This window comes from Panicum virgatum, chromosome 4K, assembly GCF_016808335.1.
Source record: "Panicum virgatum strain AP13 chromosome 4K, P.virgatum_v5, whole genome shotgun sequence".
Lineage (NCBI taxonomy): Eukaryota > Viridiplantae > Streptophyta > Magnoliopsida > Poales > Poaceae > Panicum > Panicum virgatum.
The window spans coordinates 20439084-20460296 of NC_053139.1; the positions used below are offsets into that span (position 1 = coordinate 20439084).

The 21213-nt window shown below is 51.2% G+C and overlaps 1 long non-coding RNA gene across 1 annotated transcript; it reads left to right on the forward strand.

Annotated features, from left to right (window-relative positions):
* The first annotated feature begins 14684 nt into the window (after window positions 1–14684).
* Window positions 14685–16717, forward strand: LOC120703447. Its single transcript, XR_005686967.1, has 3 exons — window positions 14685–15039; window positions 15752–15921; window positions 16010–16717. It is a non-coding gene; the product is annotated as an uncharacterized LOC120703447 (long non-coding RNA).
* Window positions 16718–21213: the final 4496 nt, after the last annotated feature.

Sequence of the window (21213 nt, forward strand, 5' to 3'; positions counted from 1 at the left end):
GCGGCTTGCTCACGAGTGCAGTAGCAGGCGATCAGCCGATCACCAATCGGCAGTCGCCGGACGCAGGGCGGGCGGCTGGGAGGCGGCGGCCACAGCGAAGTCTGCGATGCAAACTTGCGAAGCTGGTGGACGCCGCGACGTTTCGACTGCCCAAGCCAGCGATCGACAGGCTGCTTGTTGGGCTTCTTCTGATGTGTAGGTACTAGTGTATACATATTTGATTCTGGCCCCCTCGGCCGTGGGCCCTAGGCGGTTGCCCCTCCCACCTAGGCCCAGAGCCGGGCCTGAACGCAGGGCTGCACGCGAGCGGCCTCCCCCGCGGCGACCTCCGCGATGCAGAGGGCGCAGTCTGCGAGCGGGTACCCCGCGCCCACCTTTTGCAGCGGCGCCGTCCGGTACACCCGCCCGCCGTCGAGGCTGCTGCTTCTGTTCCGCCGCCGGCACGGTGTGGACGTGGTGTACACGGCGGCCAACAGAGTAATTGGGCACTCCCACTCCTCCTGCTCGCTCTCAAGGAAGAGGATGGAGACAAGATTACCGGGGAGAAGAGCCGATGAAGCCGCTGCCTCCCGTCACGCATATGAGGTCACGGCGAGCCGCACCGCCGCTGTCCCTAGTTGAGGCCATCTCGGCGCGATACGTGCATCCTTGTGGATGATGTGTTGGGGACGCAACCTTCGGCCACCAGCGATAAGGTCATTCGCCGACTCGGCCTTCTGAGCGAGCGAAGGGCTTCCGGCGTCAGGCGAAGAGGCACGAAGACGTGCCACGTTGCTCGACGACCCGGACGTGGAGTCCCAAGAAGAACGACAATGCGAAGCCAGGCGAAGAGGCCAAGCGAGGAGTGCCGCGAAGCCAAGCTAAGAGTGGTGAAGCAAGGCCAAGCGAGGAGTGCCGCGAAGCCAGGCGAAGCAAAGCCAAGCGAGGAGTGACGACGCGAAGCGCGGCGAAGCGAAGCGTCAGGGAGCGGTTGCGCCGCAAGCTGCGAAGGCCAAGCTGACCTAATGATGACGTGCGAGGCTGGACCCAGTGAGCAGTAAAGAATCCAGCTGTGCTCCATCATGTGATGTAAAAATACGGCCTTGTCCTTGGAATATTCCAAAAATATAGTTGTTAGAGGGCATTACAGTGTAAATTACAGGGAGTGGTAGGTGAACCGTCACCTATAAATACCAGACCGCTGTACATTGACGAGACATGGTGAATAGAGAGAGAGAATTTTGCTTGATTGTGCGAAGCCTTCGCTGTCAATCTTGAGTTGCTTTCTTCGCGCTTTTCCTTACTGTTGTTGTGTTAGTCCGCTTCGGAGACACTCTCCACCAACAGTTTGGCGCTCACCCGTTGGTTCGACACACCACGCCACACCAAATGGCGGCGAAGAAGAAGGGAGACACCACTACCACTTCGGCAGACACGATGACGACGACGATGCCTGCGTAAGACAAAGCCGCTGCCGCGCAAGGCGCTGCAGCCAGTGGGGATAACATCTCCGTCGACACCATCGCAGACGGACAGCACGAGGTCGACCTACTGGACCTCGGCATCTCCGCCGAAGACATCGCAGTTATGCGAAGAGTTGACGCTCAACTCGAAGAAGTGCAAAGGGCCAACAGGCAGGCTCTCCAAGAGGGAGCTGCAGAGCCACAGATGATAACAAGAGCGAAGGGGAAGGAGACAATGCTAACCGAAGCCAAGAGAGAGGATCAATACAACAAGCTAAAAGAAGAAGAGCTTCGCTGCAAAGTGCTGCAAGAAAAGATTAAAGCACAGCGTCTGCTGCTTGAGAAAATGCAAGCACCACCACCACAACCACCGAAGGAGATGGCCACAACCAACCCGCGGCAACATGTGCCACCAAGGGTTCGCCCAATGATCATACCGATCGAAAAGATCTCTGACTGTTCTGAGTCGGAAGGCGAAGAGCATTATCGAAGAAGTTATCAGCGAAGAACACCATTATCCGAGGAACTGGAGGAAATACAATGGCCCCATCGTCTCAACCCAGCAGTACTGCCTCAGTTTGATGGTGAAACTGACCCCGAAGAGTTTCTCCTCAAGTACGAAGCCACCATAGAGGCGGCAGGAGGAGGCACTGCGTATAAGGCGAAGGCACTCGTCCTCGCGCTGCGAGGCTTAGCCCAGCGCTGGTATGCAAACATACCACCCGGAAGCATTCTATCATGGAATCAGCTTCGTTCTCAGTTGCGCGCAAGTTTTCGAGCCGTCAGGCCCGACGAAGTCACGTCCTGCGACTTCCACAACTTGAAGCAAGGAAGCACGACCCTACAAGAGTACCTTCAGAGCCTGATAAAGCTTCGTGCAAGAGGGCCGGACGTTGCTGATCAGAGCATCATTGACTCAGTGGTCAAAGGGATCAGTCTAGGACCATGCGGAGAATACTTATCCCGGCGGAGGCCGAAGACAGTCACCAATCTATTTGAAATAATGCAAGAATACTGCATTTTCGACCGTGCGAAGAGGCAAAGACTCGAAGAGATGAACGAACAGAGGAAGTCACGGAACAATGAGAGGTCGCACTCGAAGCTATGACACTCTGATCAGTCGAGGAAACATAAAATTGTCAATAGTGTTTTCGAAGAGGAGTCGCGAGAATCCAGGCATCACAAGAGCAGGAGTGACAGAGACCATCACGATGACAAACCCAGTCATGAAGACAGGTCTAGTCGTGATGGCAGGTCTACCCGCGAAGACAGATACACCCGCAAAGACCGCCACCAGAAAGGTCAAAGAGAAAAAGGGGGGCCGAAGAGAAAAGACACCATTCTGTTACTTCCATGGCAAAGACCAGGGCCATTGGACCAATGAATGCCCCATCGCCATCGAAAGGAAAGTGGAGCTCGAGCGCCATAATGCCCTGTCAGCGAAGCCAGTCAACTACACCTCGCAACAACCGCAACAAACATCCCTTCTACCCACCACTTGGACCCCAACACCAAATTGGCCAGTTTCATATCCAGTCTACAACTACAACCCATCATACACAACCCCAATGTCATTGCCTTCGCAGCAATCCATGCCACCACCTTCGCACCAATTGATGCCGATGCTACCTGCTCCGCAGTACGCCAACACATGGTCAAGGAGCTCCATGCCTTTACCACCACCACCAAAGCTTGAACCAGGGCAAATACCAGAGAGAGCAAGTGATGCACCCTTCGGCAGTATGGTTAACATCATCAACGCCATCTCCGAAGGATCAAACGAACCAGTGCATGAGATGAAGAGACAGCAAAAGAATACTTCAGAGCTGTGTCTCATGTGAGCGAAGGAAAATGTTTCCGAACTCCGTGGTCGCATGTCCCGATATCTTTCACATAGGCAGATCTTCGGCTGCAACACTACCCTCATAATGACCCCCTCGTCATCAGAGCCAACATTGGCAAGAATTTAGTACACTTCGCTGGAAATGATGTAGGGAGAATCTTAGTTGACAATGGCAGCTCCGCAGACATTTTGGTATGGCAGTGCTTCGTCAAGATGGGATTCACTGAGCAAGCTTTGTAGAAATCGCAGTACCCGCTTATTGGCTTCGGAGGCAAGAGAATCGAAGCCCTTGGCAAGATAGAGCTCAACGTCACATTCGGCGAAGGGGCCACGCAAAGAATAGAGGCAATAACGTTCGATGTGGTGGACATCAATTACCCCTATAACGCCATCTTCGGCCGCAACACGCTGGTAAAATTGGCAGCAGTAATTCATCAGCCGTATTTGTGCATGAAGATGCCTTCGGCAGGAGGAGTTGTCACGGTCTACGGTAACCAAGAAGAAGCACGCAGATGCGAAGACAACGCATACAACGCCAACAAGACTGTGCACGTCATTGAGGCGTCCGAAGAGAAAACCGAAGAATTTGTCGCCGAAGATGTGCAGAGAAGCCAGAGGTTCGAAGGGGTGTCGCCAGCGGAGCACACAAAGAAGGTACCGCTGTGCGAAGATGTGCCCGACCGCATTGTGATCATCGGCAAGGAGCTCGAGGAGGTGGAAGAGGCAAGGCTTGTACAATTCCTACGAAACAATCAAGACGTTTTCGCTTGGTCCTCGAAGTCATTGAACACACTCTCATAGTGAACCCGAAGACAAAACCAGTAAAGCAGGGACAAAGGTCAATATCCAAAGAAAGGCGGAAGGCAGCTCAGGGCGAGGTCCAGAAATTACTAGATGCAGGTGTCATTCGCGAGGTGCAATACCCAGAGTGGCTGGCAAATGTTGTTATGGTACCGAAGAAGAATGGGAAGTGGCGAATGTGCATCGATTTTACAAACCTCGACAAGGCTTGTCCGAAGGACGAGTATCCTTTGCCTCGCATCGACACATTGGTTGCCGCAGCGGCTGGCTCAGAAATGCTGAGCATGTTGGACTGCTTCTCCGGCTATCATCAGATTTTCATGAACAAGGCAGATGAAGAGCAAACCAGCTTCACCACTCCCTTCGGAACATATTGTTATGTGAGAATGCTAGAAGGCCTTCGCAACGCGGGCTGCACTTTCAACAGAATGATCAAGAAAGTGCTCGGGGACCAACTGGGTAGAAATGTCTCCGCATATGTTGACGACGTGGTCGTCCGAAGCAGAAAGAGGGAATATCACATTCAAGATCTCCGCGAGACGTTCGTCAACCTTCACCGACACGGGCTAAAGCTGAATCCTGAAAAGTGCGTCTTCGGCGTCCGAAGAGGCAAACTGTTAGGCTGTATGATCACGGAAAGGGGCATAGAGGCAAACCCTGAAAAAATCGAGGCCATCAGGCGGATGAAGCCGCCAACCACGAAGAAAGGGGTCCAAAAGCTCACGGGCCGACTGGCTTCGCTAAACAGATTCATTTCCAGATTGGTAGAAAAATGTCTTCCGTTCTTCAAGACTCTAAAAGGGTCTGGCAACATGCAGTGGGCGAAGAGCAGTCGAAGGCCTTCGAAGCCCTGAAGGCACACATAGAAAAATTGGCCATCATGTCCAGCCCTTCGGAAAAGGTGGAGCTACTGTTGTACATCACCACTTCGGGTGCAGCAGTCAGCGCAGCTCTTGTGGAAGAACGCATGATCGAAGGCGAACTCAAGCAGATCCCAATCTATTTTGTCTCCGAAGCCTTGAATGGATCAAAACTCTTGTATTCAGAAATGGAAAAAAATGGCATATGCAGTTGTGATGGCTTCGCGGAAGATCCGATACTATTTCCAAAGTCACAAGGTAAAAGTCCCAACTTCGTTCCCTCTTTGGGACATGTTTGAGAACAGGGAGGCCTCCGGCAGAATTGGCAAGTGGGCCACAAAGCTAGCAGAGCACACAATTGACTTCGTCCCCAGAACGGCAATCAAGTCCCAGGTCTTGGCAGAATTCATTGCAGACTGGACTCCAGCAACGCCTTCGCATGAGCCACCAAAATTGGAAACAATATGGCAGCTTGAATGTGACGGGAAATACCAAAGAGATGGAGCAGGGGCTTCGGTAATCCTAACAGCCCCTTCGGGCACGCAGCTGAAATATGCAGTGAGGCTAGACTTCAAAGGGTATACGAACAATGTTGCTGAATACGAAGACCGGCTCTTAGGTCTTCGGAAGGCCAGAGCGCTGGGAGCGCGAAGGCTATCCATCAGGTCCGACTCTGAGTTAATCAAAGGATACATCAACAAGTCAAATAGAGCGCTGAAGCCAGAACTGGCGAAGTATTTAGCAGCTGTGCGAAGCATGGAGAAGTTTTTCCTCGGATTCAGCATACGAAACATTCCTAGATCACAAAACAAGCAAGCCGATGTATTGGCGAAGGCAGCAGCACAGTGTGATCCACTACCACCTGACGTGTTCTTCGAAACTCTAAAGCACAAGTCCGTCAACTGCGCCGAAGAGCCAGCAAAATTCATCAACGCCATAACCAGCGAAGACTGGAGGGCCACCATAATGGCCTATCTTCGCGGGCACTTCATCCCGGATGATGATAAGGAAGAAAAGAGAATGGTGCTTCACGCCCGGAACTATAGAATCATCAAAGGAGGCCTGTACCGAGGGGGTCTGCACGCCTCTCTTAAAATGCATTTCTCGTGACGAAGGCAGACAGTTGCTCGAAGAGATACACACAGGCATGTGCTCTTCGCACATTGCAACAAGAGCTTTGGTAGGAAAAGCCTTTCGCGAAGGTTTCTACTGGCCTTCGGCGGTGGCAGACGCGCACAACATGGTTCGCACATGCCCAAATTGCCAAAGGCATGCACCATACAGCAAATTCCCACCAGACGAGGTGCAATTGTTGCCTCTGGTGTGGCCTCTCGCACGATGGGGCATCGACATTGTCGGGCCTTTGCCCATGGTGCCAGGAAAATACAAGTACGCTGCAGTCGCAGTGGAGTATTTCTCGAAATGGGTCGAAGCCAAGGCACTCAGGGATATCACTGCCGGAGCCTTGCAGAAGTTTTTCTGGCAAAACATCGTATGTCGCTTCGGAGTCTCGAAGGAGGTCACTGTAGACAACGGAAAGCAGTTCGATTACGCCACATTCAGAGATTTCACCACACAGTTGGGGACAAAGCTATGCTTCGCTTCGGTCTACCACCCGCAATCAAATGGCACGGTGGAGAGAGCCAATGGTATCATCTTCGCGGGCATAAAGAAAAACATCACCTAGTTGCCGAAGGGAAAATGGGTCGATGAGTTGCCAAGAGTGATTTGGTCCCACAACACGACAGAGTCGAGGACCACGAAATTTACCCCATTCAAGATGCTGTACGGCGAAGAGGCTATTACACCAGAGGAAATCAGGCTCAAATCTTGGAGGACGTCCGAAGAGGCAGGAACGAGAGAAGAAGACAAAAAGCCTTCGATCGATACGATCGAAGCGGGCAAAATACAAGCTGTAATCAACCTTGACAAGTACCAAGAAGAGACTTGAAGATGGAAGAACAAGAAAGTGAAGCCCAGGCAGATCCAGGAAGGAGATCTTGTGCTCCGCAGAATCCCGAAGGCCAAACAGAAAGAAAAAATGCACAGCAAGTGGGAAGGACCATTCATTGTCGCCTCAATGGTGAGACCAGAAGCCTGCAGACTCTGCACGCTGGAGGGCGTCGAAGACCCATACTCAAGGAACAAAGACATGATGCAAAAGTACTATGTGTAGGAACTGTGTAAGAGCCGCCGGAGGAAACTGAAGGGGCTCATAGCTTAGTTTTTCTGTACGCAAATTTTATTTCTGTTTGCGAAGATTCGCATGATGTACCAAAGGGACCGTACTCTTTTCCTCACGGGGAAGCCTTCGCATGTTCAAACTGGACGTCGAAGGTGTGAGGTTTTTAACAAGGCGGAACCCTGTGTAACCACTTGTGAAGTATAAACAAGGTCCCACGAAAAAAGAAATCTCATTGGCACAGGTATATTCTGAAGGCGCCGAAGCATCTATCCCGCTTCGCCAAGAGAAGAGGGGAGTCATCGGCGCTGAGACAAGCAATGACACTTGAAAGAAGTAAGCACGGGGCACAATGCCGAACTAGGGCATCACATCCCTTAGCTTCACTTTCGAAGATTTTAAAATAAGAAATCCTTTTCGCATAGAACGCTGAAAGCAGAAAAGTTCTTACGAGAGAAGAGCCTAAGGCAGCAAAGTCCTTACGAGCAAAGAGCCTAAGGCAGAGAAGTCCTTACGAGCGAAGAGCCTAAGGCAGAGAAGTCCTTACGAGCGAAGAGGCTAAGGCAGAAAAGTCCTTACGAGCGTAAAGCCTAAGGCAGGAAAGTCCTCTCGTGCGAAAGCCGAAGGCTAGGAGCAACCTTTATCCGGCTAAAGAGCCGAAGATCCCCTAACGAAGTCCTTATGTGCGAGAGCCTAAGGCGGAAGTCCCATCGGGAATAAGTCGAAGAAACACAAAAATTCATCACCCCCGCAAGCCGAGCGAAGGGGGGGGTGGGGGGTGGCGCTTCGTAAAAACAAGTCACGCTCGACTGCGGTGTTGATGAACAAAACGAATACATTCGCCCTCTCGCCCGCACAAAAGGGGGGGGGGTGGTGCTTTGCAACACATAATTTTTGTACGGTCGAAGGGTAAACGAGGAAAAAAGAATACTTTCACTGTATAAACAAAACATCATTTGTGTCACAATACAAACGTACACTTCACACAAAGCGAAGAAGATACAAACATACACTTCGCACGAAGGCGAAGAAGAAGTTACGAAGTTACATTTGAGGTTTCTTCTTCAAAGATAATGCGATCCAAGTCAGATATGACTTCGCGGACCGCGAGATCCAATATTTCTTCGGTAGTCCGACGAAGAAAAGCTTCAAAGTCATCCCATGCAAGCGAGGGCAACACAACATTAAGATGACTCTTCGTCAAAAATCCCATTGCGACGGTATATGAATTCATGCGGGGCCATCACTTCCTCCACGGGCTCCGGCTTTGGTTCTAGAAGGCCCATCAGCGCACTATAAGGCTTATCGGTGTCCAAAAGACGTTTTATCTAGCGGCGAAGCCTGCGCTCAGCCAAGATTTCGGTGTGTTTCTCAGGATCACGCTGGAATTCCGCAAAAAACCGCTTCGTATCAGTGTTGGGTGACTCATATACATGTTTCCGTTTAGACCAGAAGTCTCCGAATGAAAGCCAAGGGCGACGAGCGCGGATCTTCGCCCAAGTTAAACCAGAAACATAAAAATTTCCTCGATTTAGGCGCCATGGAGTTATACCTTCGGCAATCCACGCAGGGGCCAACGCAGGGTCCTGCGCAGACACCGAAGGCATTAGTTACAATTACACTTTTTCGTTCAAAATATAAAATAACATTTTTCATTCAGCCTTCGCCCCTCACACCTCGCCGGTCTTCGCCGCGTCGCCTTCTTGCTCTTCGAAAACTCCGCCTTCGCCTTGCCCAGGAGCTTCGGCCTCACCATCTCCGGGAGACTCCACTGCACAAGTTGTCGGCGTTAGCATCACCATGAAAGCCTCGCGCGAAGATCTCAGCTTTTTCTTGAATCTGGGAGAATACAAACCTCTAAGTTAGTGGAAGGAAAGTAAAAAATGACAAAATCCGAAGAAAGCAAAGAGGTACCTGATTCTTCATGCGCTCCAGCTCCAAGTCGAAGTTCTTGGCGATGTTCTTCGGTAAGGTGGGAAGGGACTCATGGCGCAGGGAGTCCAACGAAGGCCACTCGAAAGACGCATCCCGAAGAAGCTGCAGCTGAGCCTTCTGAATGCCCGTCGAAGAGCTGCTGCTTTCCGCCGGAAGGAGTTGGCAGACGGTGGTGCTAAGTGTCCACGCCGCGACCGTAGCGGAGAGCTCGCACTTGAAGTTTGTGCCAGACCTGGCCATCGCCAGGGAAGTGTGGATCCAGCGGAAGAGCTCTGACACTTCCACATTTTCTTCCTGTGACATCTCCGGAGGGTCGAGAGCAAACTTCCCAAGCAGGCCGTGCATATCAGCCTATACCAAATCCGCTGCGGAGCTAATGGCAGTGCGCCATCGCTGGATTGTATCTTTCCCGCGAGCGCGCGCACCTCGGCGAGCTTCCGGGCCTCTTCGGCTTCTGCTTTAGCCTTTTCAGCACTCGCCTTCGCCTCCTCCATGACGCGAGCGTCCCGGCGGGCGGTTTCGGCCGCCTCAGCATTGCTCTTCGCCTCGGCGCGCAGCGGCAAGGGCCACCTCGAGATCAGGTTTTTATTTCTTTAGGCTGGCCACGCGCTTTTCCACTCTCGCCAGCTGCGAAATCTGCTCGTTATCGATCCTTAATTGACGGGAGGTGCAGCGGGAGGCGACGAAGGCCTTTAAGGAGCGATCTTCGACGTCTTGAACAATTTGGCTCACTCCGGTGGCCATCAAGCGCTTCTTCATGAGGGGAAAACCGAAGAAGGAGCCGGCTTTGGTAAGGAACCTCCTCTCCCGGTCGCTGCTGGAGAATCGGAGGCTGCCGACGACATTGTCTCCGACCAGTTTTGCCTCCGGCATCTCGAGAACAGCAGCCACCTCAATAGGGTTGGAGGTGCTCACGTGGTAGCTGCTGTTGTCCGTCGAGGTGGACGTCGCGGGCCTTCGAAGAGAGGACCCGGCGGTGGGGAGTTGACCGTCTCCGCCGACGGCGCCAGTTGTGCCCGTCTCAGGGGCAGTGGCCTGCTTCTGGGGACCAGACCCGCGGCCCTCAACGTCCTCGCTGCTGGAAGATGATGAGGAGTCCGAAGACATCGATGTCGACTTGGAGGATGAAGGGGATGTGGGCGAGGCGGCTAACTGGGGCTCCGTGGCAGCCAAGGCAGATTGGATATCGAGGGCAAGCTCATCGTCGCTATCCGGCTCCATCGCGCTGTACTCCAATGCCAGGGGATTCTTCGGAGTAGGAGCAACGACCGAAAGAGGCCGAGCGGCAACAGGAGACGGAGCGGCGGCGGTGGGGCTCCCCTTGCCATCGTCATCCTCAGTGTCCCAGTGCTGTGGAGGGGCGATGAAGAAAGAAAATCGAGAAGCTTCGAGCGTTTCGCTCCACCGGGGCCAGAACCCCCTTTCTTTCTCTTTTTCTTTTCAAGTGTGGCGGTGGTGCCGCCCACACCTCCGGTCTTGTTCGTCGACTTCTGCGTGGCGAGCAGGGCTTCGGTAGAGCGCTGCGGGGCCTCGATCTCAAAGAATGAGAACACTCGATCCCCCCTCCCCCCGTGCCTACGAGCTTCGACTATAGCAGATCATACTCAGTCCCGGAAACGGGACCAAGGATGTCGTCGGCACGAGACTCCACCTCCGTGGCATCATTCTCTGCAAGCCGAAGACAAAAATTATAAGGCCTTCGTTGAAAAAAAAACTCACATTCTTTCTGAAGTCCGAAGACTTCGCTGAAGTTGGGCATTGGAAGCCCATAAACTTCCCTCTCCGGCGAGGCCCAGAAGGTCACAGACTAGCCCTCCCTCACGGGGAAGCACCCGCACGCGATGAACACTTCGGTAAGGTCGTGCATGCTCAACACCTTGGACACCCCACGAAGGACGGTCAGGTACGCTTCATTGGCAGAGACGCGGGCCAAGTCCACCTTCGGGGTGTCGCCCAGATTGCCAAGCTTCCGAGTAACCAGGGGATGGCGCTTTGTCTCGGGGTCGAGGGGGACCTTATGGTAGAACCAGAACGAAGACCAGTCCCCTGGCCATTTGTTCTTCGACGCGCCCATGGGGCTGGGAGCAGTCTGTTGAAAGGCGAAGGTGTAGCACCCATACTGGGGCTCCATCTCCGTCGACTTGCCATCAGACCCTCGGACGGAGATGGTCTTCGGCTGGTAATGCACCCGCATCGCCCAAGCGAAGTTCTCAGGAGTCGGGGTGATGCGGCAGGTCTTCGACAGCCACATGAAGAGGCTGACGCAGGCGAAGGAATTCGGAGTCATGTGGTGAAGGAAGACGCCATATCGGGCGAATATGTCGATGACAGCAGGATCGAGAGGGAAGCGAAGCCCAGCTAGAAAGAAGTCCTTGAAGACGACCACTTCGTCTTCTCGGGGCTTCGCGTAGACTTCCGTCTTCGGGGGAACCCGCCCGTAACCAGGAGAGATAATACCTCTCTTCTCCATGTCTTCCAACATGGGAAGAGTCATCTTCGTCTGGCCAAAGAAGGTGGTAGGCGGGGCTTTGTTTTTCTTCGGAGCCATGACAAGATCAGCCGAGGTCGTCGTGGCGCTAACGAAGGGAGAGAAGAGCTGAAGCCGTGCTAGGTCATGTGAAAGATGCGCGGAGGCAGGAGGAGAGCAAGAGCGTTCAGAGCAGGAGAGCAATGGGAAGTGTCTCCCCCGTTCGCGCGCCCTCACCTTTATAGGGGGGGAGGATGCACTAAGTCCATTTTGACCTTCATATTATTTGCAGGGCGAGCGCGTGTGGAAGGGCTGCATCGGTAGTTCACATTATCACCTCGTTAACCGCGTCGAAGGAAAAAGTCAAATCATTTAAAATTCCTCACAAATGCATTTATGATACCTCGATATCATGTCCAATGATTAACAGGGAATTCAACGAGATTTCTGCCCTCGTCGCGAAGTGATCGGACGAGGTCCAAAGGATGGCGCTTCGGAGAAAAAGTCAGAGTCCTCGCCCCTCCAAGGAGGACCAACGACTCCGAGGGGCTACTGTTGGGGACGCCACCTTCGGCCACCAGAGATAAGGTCATTCGCCGACTTGGCCTTCTGAGCGAGCGAAGGGCTTCGAGCGTCAGGCGAAGAGGCGCGAAGACGTGCCACGTCACTCGACGACCCGGACGTGGAGTCCCAAGAAGAACGACAACGCGAAGCTAGGCGAAGAGGCCAAGCGAGGAGTGCCGCGAAGCTAGGCTAAGAGTGGCGAAGCAAGGCCAAGCCAGGAGTGCCGCGAAGCCAGGCGAAGCAAAGCCAAGCGAGGAGTGATGACGCGAAGCCAAGCGAAGAGCGACGAAGCGAAGCGTCAGGGAGCGGTCGCGCCGCAAGCTGCGAAGGCCAAGCTGACCTAATGATGATGCGCGAGGCTGGGCCCAGTGAACAGTAAAGAATCCAGCTGTGCTCCATCTTGTGATGTGAAAATATGGCTTTGTCCTTAGAATATTCCAGGAATATAGTTGTCAGAGGGTATTACAGTGTAAATTACAGAGAGTGGTAGGTGAACCGTCACATATAAATACCAGACCGCTGTACATTGATGAGACAAAGTGAATAGAGAGAGAATTTCGCTTGATTGTGCGAAGCCTTCGCAATTGATCCTGAGTTGATTTCTTCGCGCTTTTCCTTACTGTTGTTGTGTTAGTCCGCTACGTAGACACTCTCCACCAACACGATGTGCCGCCGTAACCGAGGAGCCGCACACACTGCGCCTTAACCCGCTCGCACCGAGCCTCCGCCTCCGCGCCGCCGCGCCTGCAATCGCTCCGCCTTGCCGCCTCCGCCTCCGCGGCTGCGGCTGCTCCGCCCGCCGCATGCTGGCCACCGCGCGCTCCCACCACCCACGGGGATTCGGCGTGGTGGCCGCGTGCGGGGCGGCATATGGCAGCGTGCGGCCGCCGCTATCGTGAGAGAGAGAGAGAGGAGGAGGAGGAGGAGGGAAGCACGGAGCGAGGCCCCGCCACCACCCCACGCCCGCGCCAGCCTGCCGCCGTCCCACGCCCGCGTCGGCCTCCGCTGCTCCATGCAGGCCCCGCGCCGGTCCCGCTGCCGCTTCACGCAGGGACCAAGCAGGGGAGGGAGGAGGGGTGTGCGGTTGGGGATGGGCAGCGAGGAGGGTCGGCGTAGCGAGGCAGGGAGGAGGGGAAGGAAGGGGAGCAGCGCTGCGGTGGTAGGGGAGGGATCCAGAGGAACTCGACGCTGTAATCACGGAAGACCCCGTCGCATCCCCCTGTCCGCTGCAATCACAGAAGACCGCCATGGCGCATGGGTATGGGTACGTCGCGCGGTGGGAAAAAAAGAACGGGAAACATCACCGATTCCCTGTTTTGCCGCTGGAAGTTTTCGTCGACGACCAAATTTTTTTTGATTTGTGGGTCCTCTGTGAGTGAGTGTGGGCAAATTTTTTAGTGGAAGACTGTAATTTTTTTGGTGGAAGACTATTTCAATTGTTTTTGTTTCTTATAGTATAGAGATATAAATAGATAGATTTTGACCTAGACTAATTTACCTATCTCTTTTATAAAACACACTCAGATGGCCCACAGCGGCCTTGGCAGACCGAAAATCACCCTCGCCCAAGTGGATTCCGACGGGAAAAAAAAGTTTGGAACACCGACGCTTTCTCTACCCGCCGTCTGTACCCACCGTGCGATTGCCTTCGTTCATGCGATTCTCGCTGATCACGCGCAACAAATTAGGGATTTTGGTTGCCTTCCATATTCACCTGCAATCACGGAAGGGAAGCATGCAGCCGCGGGTGGGTTCCTCCTTGATTGCTGCCTCTCCGTGATTCCTCCCTGCAATCACCTGCATCGGCAATCTCGCAACGTCGTGACGCCTGCCGCCTGCCGCCGGCACGGTGCATCTTGACGCCTCCCGTCCGGCCCCCACTCGGCGTCAGGCAGCCGTCGGCACTGCTGCTGCCCCCTGCCTGGTCCGAGGTCGTCCGCTGCTGACCCGTGCGAGGAGGACGATGACGCCCGCCGCCTCCCCACCCCGGCGCTGCTCCCCTACTTCCCCTCCCCGGCGCCCCTCCTCTTTCCTTTCCCGTCGCGCCGTGCCCCGCGGGGTCCTCCTCGACGCCGTCGTCGTCACCACGACGACGCCCTGAGCGAACAGCGCCGTGGCCGCGCGTGCCTCCCGGACCTCCTCCTCCCCATGCGCGACCACTCCTCGCGGCTCCTCTCCACCTCCGGCTGCTACGACACCGGCAACAACAGGGGACCTTTGCGGGGGACTCAGGCGATCCGGACCCCGTCGCCCATGAGGATGCCACCGCGATGCAGGAGAGGCGTTGACGGTAGGACCCACGACCTTCGCCAACGAGCCCTGAGCACGGCTCCGCCGAGTCCAGAGCGCCGCCCTCCATCCCCGCCACCGTCCTCGCTGCGTCCGCTGCCTCCATCATCGTTGCCATCTCGGGTTGGCACTGCCGTCCTCGCGGATCACCGCACCGCCGTCGTCCCCGCCGAGTCTAGAGCAGCACGCGACGCTTGGCCCGCGAGATGGACTGAACGCACACCCGCCGCAGGAGCTCGAGACAAGCCGCGAGGATATCGACGGTGCTCATCCTCACGACATCCCAGGATCACAAGTGAGATCTTCATCATCTCCTCTATCCGTTTTGCCTATTTGCTACAAAATCAATCGCAAGTTGCTTAGTTTTGCAGTTCCGAACATTCATCCTTGTCTTCTGCATGCCATTTGTTCGATGAAATGCACCGGCGAAATGTGAAATGATAGAAGCCAATTGTGGTAACAGTATATCGTATCCCTGCCATGCCTTGATTCCTCTCTTCTGCTGTGGTGGATGCGCTGCCACTGCAGCATCCTCGACTGCAGGTCTGCAGCGGCTGCAATTGCAGGGGCGCCGTTGCCTCACGGGACTGGAGAGTGGAGATCGCTGGTGGACACGGGCCACTGCAATGTGCCAACTGCCGCAGCCGCAAGTTCCTGTGAGTCCCGCATTCTTTCGTCTTCTCAATGAACATTCTGAATGTCAATGCTTGGCTACTTGCTTGCTTCAGTTCTAAATAATGTATAATAGTGGCAATCTGATTTGTTTAAGTTTTAAGCACAGCGAAACGCTAGCCATATGATACATATGATTCTGTAGTGATCTCCATTGATTTCCCTAGCTCATTTGGTTCTGCAGATTATATAGAACTTTAACTTTGTCGTTCAGAAATTTAAAGCTGTGAATTATCATGGTTCTTAAAAGTCATATGTCCATATACATTAAGAATTGTGATGAGAGTTAATGCAGGGACACAATTAACCTTATGATGAATGCTTGGATGAGCAAGTTATTATGAACTCTGTGTCGTGTTGGCATCAGCCCTGTACATTTATTTATATATGCATGCAGTTAAGTAAATAGCATTCAGATAATATTTTTTATTTGTTCCTTCTAATCGATGTTCATGTGTTAACTATTGCTGCATTACTCTGGTAAGAATTTCAGTCACTGGATACATTAATTGTGCTATACAGTGCAGAAAGCATGATGGCAATTTGAAAATTTTGAATGTCTGAATGTAAAGCCATCTTGACCATATTTCTATAACAGAAACCAACAATGCACAAACATCTCTGAATCTGAAACAATTTCTTCAGCTCACTGCATATTATCTAACTGTCTATGCTTCTGCATTTTTTCTTTTTTAGGCTATGATGGCTGCCATTACATGCATTTTGATGTGATCCCATCACATGCACTCGTACAAACTAACAGTATAGTTCCCCATGGTCATGACCACAAGCCGAATGGATCCACAAGAACTTCTCTATGCAACCTCAGTCTACTATCAATTCAAACACCACTGGCCACGTACCAGGTAATCATACACTTTTATTTCTATTAGCATCGGCAGTTCATTACTTTTTAGGTGATCGTCATCTTAAGCCGTTGTGAACTTTCTGTAGACGGGAACCTAGATCCAAGTAATGTGAATTGGCGACTAGAAGTTACAACCAACACAACCATTCCTACCATAACTGAGCACCTTGTGGGTATGTGTGGCCTTCTTCTTAATTACCATGGCAAAGTAAGTGACTGACCTTACGAATGTTATCTGCCAATGCATGGGCAATTAGCTTCATATTCTTGTTTCTGACATAGATATCTGAATATATGGAAAGCATATATAATTAGATATTATTCCATGCCAGCATATATACTGCATGGCTTTTAATTTGCATCGTATGATTTTTATACTTCAGTTGCAGATGATGGAGTAACCATTGTTCCATTGAGTTCAGGGTTTCTGCATACTATGTTTCTAGGATTGCTGATCTTGAAAAGGATGTCCAGAAACTATGTAATGAAAAGAATATACTGGTGCAAAAATTTGAAGAGGCTTCAAGAGAACCTGTGCTGTTTTTACTATGCAACATGCTTGAAATATTTTTCCTTATTATAGTAAGATCCACCTCTGCTTTGCCCTTCCTCTCTCATGTAATCTAATTGCTTGGTAATTATCATTGATTTGTTCAAGTTTTGAGCAGTCTGGTGATCTGGAAACATAAGGAAATGAGTTTGATCTATTTAGATCATAGTAAAATAAATTTGAATCCGAGGCCTCTTGGTTTCTGACAATAAATGGGATCATCTCATTTTTATGGCTGTGCAAATATTTGATGGTATATCTTTTTTTTCCCAGCAAGAAGTCATTAACTTCTTTTTGCTGGATCATGGCATATGGCACTGAATACCAGTGCAAAATGACAAACTTTTTTCCTTTAGTTCTTTGCTTTCTACTCTGTACCATCATTGAAGTTTCAGGTACAGAGTGAACTAGAGAGGTTAGGGGTGAATTGCCTGGTGTGGCCAATTTTTTTGTTGTGGTTTGCAGTGGTATTTGGTAGGGTAGGGTTAGCGTGTTCAATAAAGTAAAATTTAATTTGCCATGACTAAGAATCGAGATTGTACTTGGAGAAATTTATAGATCAAAGAAATAATATGTAGGCTTTCTTTTAGCTAACTAGCATTGACATTGCATGAAGAATAACATGTGAGACAAGCTTGCACATTGGTGCTGTTTTCGCTGGCTTGTTGGTGATGAAAGTTAGAATTTTTTTATTTCTCATAAGTGCCATTTTTTTAGAAAGGAAAGAAAAGAAAATTTTGAGACATATGCAGCATATTTTCCTTGTGGACTGGTGGGAATGACAAAGAGTGCAGAGACTAGGTTATAAAGTGTATCTGCGAATGGCAGTTGCTTATTGACTAACTGGTTTGCTTACCTTTCTATAATAGAGGAAATGGAGTAATATTAATATGGTTGTACTCAGAATTTTGATTCATTTTGGGTTGCTAATGGACCAGGTGGCGGTGCCATTTTATCACTGTGTAGGTAAGAAAATCTCCATTACTTGATATGCAGATTGTCTGGGATGATCGTACTAGCTAATTTATTCGTAGAATGTACTATTATATAGTTTGACCTCTTACAAATTTTTATCTTCTTTCTTGGGTGAGTTCCGAAAAAACCGTTGAGCTGACCCATGTAGGTGGTTCCTTGTTAGAGTATATTTGGTAGGAGAGAATAGAGATGCGTATAATGTTGTGGATGTATTGCATTGAGGCCTCGGCCGGTATATACGAGAGTGCATGACTTGAGGGGGGGGGGGGGGGGGGGGGGGGTAAGGCTCTCCGGGATACATATGACAGTTTACGATACGTATATCTACAACTACCAAATATACTCTAACATTCCTCATGTAAAATCGGCACAACTACTCGATAAGGATTCTTCTTAAGGTGGCAATCAGAAACTGCGATAAATTCAAGGTCATTGCCACTGGTTCCCAGGAAAGGAAAAGCTATATTGTAGCTTTGACTCTATTGATGATGACACACGGAACAATTATCCATTTATTCCCCAGACTTTCTCAATTCAGTCACGCCAAATGTTTTGCCTCCCCATGAGTTAGGTCAAGAAGAATTGCCCTATTATTCTGCTTTGTACATAAACATAAGCTTTGAGATATTTATTCTTACATCCCTTTTAATCATATAAATTGTTCGGGCAGCATCTGTAGTTGAAGCTTGTGAATGGCACGCGGAAGACTCGCAGAATCAAAAAGCAATTGCAAGTCATTTAGGCATGAGCTATAGAAATTACTGTACATCTCTCTTAATTTTATTATATGCAAATTTCAAAGGTTGTGCAAGCCAATTAGTTCACGGTGGTTTGTTTGCTAATCAATAAATTGTTTTTATCAATTTGTATAGTCGTCTTCGCCAAGTTAAAAGTTAATTTCTCTTTCACATCTTCGACATAATAGTTTTGTCTATGAATATAAAATTATGGTTTATCAAGTTTTTTAAAATAACTCTGTAACACCCGGTTTACAAAAAGACAAACCGAGCAATCATATACGTACCAGGATCAAGTCACACGTATATACAACAGAATGAACAGTATATCACAGCACATATCATGTAAAAAGATATAATAAAGCGAGTACGAATGTTATTTATTACATTAATGACAAAATGTCTAATACAAATATGCGGAAGCGTAGAACAAGTACGAAACTCTCTGAAGCTGGGCGCCACAGGGACGTCGACTGGGAGACGACCGCTTAGAAGTCCTCGTACTCCTGGTAGCTTCGGGTGAACTCCTCCGCGTCGTCGGGAACTGAGCAGCAGTAGAGTATCCCAAAAAGAACAAGGGAAAAAGAGTAGAGTAGGCAAGAGTGAGTACACAACTTGTACTCAACAAGTATAATACAAACTATGAGGCTCTAAGGTTGGCTGACTTAATTGCATTAGCTTTTAATCTTGGCAAAATTTTATTAAAGCTAATTACTATAAGTTGATGAAATTACCATAACCCAGTTACATAGAAATTAATCAGAATTAATTATGAACTACGAGAACCAAACCAACCACCCGGGGAACCACCTTAATCAAAAGGAGATAACCCCACTAATCAAAAGGAGGATCTGGGCCGCTCATAACCGTGAGCACGGCTAGTATACCAGTTTTACACTCTGCAGAGGTTGCACATCTTTACCCACAAGTCGTGAGCTACGCTAGTTGTTCATCACAATTCCGTAGGTGAGATGACTAGCAAACTCACTACGAGGCTGTTACAAAGGACCACGTTGGTAAGGTGTAACCGCTAAGGATTCAGGCTCCGCATTGATGGGGCCCACCTCGAGGGGTACAAGATAACACAGACGAAGCCTCGCAGCGCAGGGACCATTGAAGCTCACCCTTCCTCTTGCCCCGTCGGTAAGTTACTCCCGAACCAAAATGACCTAATTAGTAAGCCAAGACCGTCCCATTCCAGTCTTGTGGTAGCGCTGTTGTCCCAGGTTGTCTCTCTATGAACCGGTCCTTATGGAGAGTGGCCAACCCAGCACTAAGCACCGTGCTGGCCCCCTAAATCATGTTTCTAACAAAACATAATTTTAAGGACGCACAAGCCACTCAAGTACACATCACAGAGGGTCGGCTCCAGAATTAAGTTGCATAAGATTATTAACAAATTAATTAAAAAGGACCATTATGTGTGAGAGCGCAGCAACCTAGCACAACTAACCAAAATGCAACCCAAGGTAATTATATAAAGGATAAATGTGGCTAGGAAATTCTTATAGTCATACAGTATTAAAATACAGTATGAAAATGTATTTAAAAGTGATAGGTGGTGTTCATGTTATACTTGACTTCCTCAAACTGCTCCTGCTGCTCGAAGTGTCCCGCGGAGGGTGGCTCCTGGTATCCCTCCTACTGCTCAACATCTACTCACGATCGCAACGCCAAAACAAAGTCCGGAACATACACATACATGCAAACAAAGGCAAAAGCTAAGAAACAGTACAATAATACATAAAAATAGCAAGCAAAACTGGTCTAGAACTATTCTACGCGTTACAATGATCGTGTGGACATAAAGAACACCTAAAACGGAGCTAGAACGCGAAAACTAGGCCCAAAACAAGGTTCAGGGACTAAACTGCAAGAAAATAGGGTTTCTAGGGGCTTCTGCGCAAAAACCAGGGACCTATACATAAAAACTGAAAAGATTTGGGGTTGGCGCGCAAAACTGCAGGGGCTGGACTGCGGGTTCCATTTTGGTAAAGTTTAGGGGTCTAAACGCTAAAAACAGGACCTAACTGGAATTACTTTTGAACTGGCTAGGACTGCGGGTTGATTCTGGAAAAGCTCAGGGACTCTTTAGCAAGACAGCCAGGCCGAACCGGTATGGGCAGATCTGATCCGTTGGATCTCGATTCCGTGGCCCAGGGCGAAGGGGTACGCCGTTCTAATCTCGTGCGTCCGAGGCAGATCGTGTGGCTGAGATCGGCTCCGTGCGAGGGGGGGGGGGGCGGCGCTCGATGCCGACGGCTCTGTCCGCGGCGGCGCGGCGTGGGGTTTGTTGGAGCTCGCTGAAACCGGTGCTCCGGGGGGTCGTTTTGACCGGGGTTTGGGTCAGGGATGGACTACGCAGCATGGGTAAACCACCTGGGGCTAAAGCATGGCTCGGGGAGACTCAGGGGCGCGAATGCGGCTGCGGCGGCGGCTCTGGGCGTTGGTGATCGCCGGCGTGCGGCGTGCAGGCCGTTCCAGTGCGGGAAACTGGGTGCAAAGGAGTCATGGGGCTTGCGCAAGGCACGGGCTATCAGAAACAAGGGTCGTGCAGGCCTGTGTGGCGCTGCAGCATGCCCGCCGCGGTGGGGTGCGCCTGCGCGGTGGCGGAACACTAGCGACCGGGCGTTCCGGCCTCGAACGTGGCCTAAGGGCTGCAACAACTAACGCTAAAGGAGGAGGGGGACGCGTGGGTGCTCACCGAGGCTCAGGCGTGAGCTCGAAGGCAGCGCAGGGTGGTCGGCGTCGGGGTCCAGCGGCGGGATCAGCGCAGTGCTCGAGGACAGGTCGGAGCAGGGCTTCTCCGGCCTTCAGGGCTCCACGGATCAACTCACGGCGGTCCTGCGGAGGTTCCACGGGGGATCAGGGAGGTCCGGGATCGCCGGAGGCGAGGAATCGCGTCGGCGCAGCGAGCTCACCTGCGCGGAAATCTCGGGGAAATTCCCATGCGTGCAGGCCTCGGAGTCGCGGGTGGAGGCCTTGGGAAGCTTCCTGGTGCCGAGGCGGAGCTATGGCGGGGTTTGGG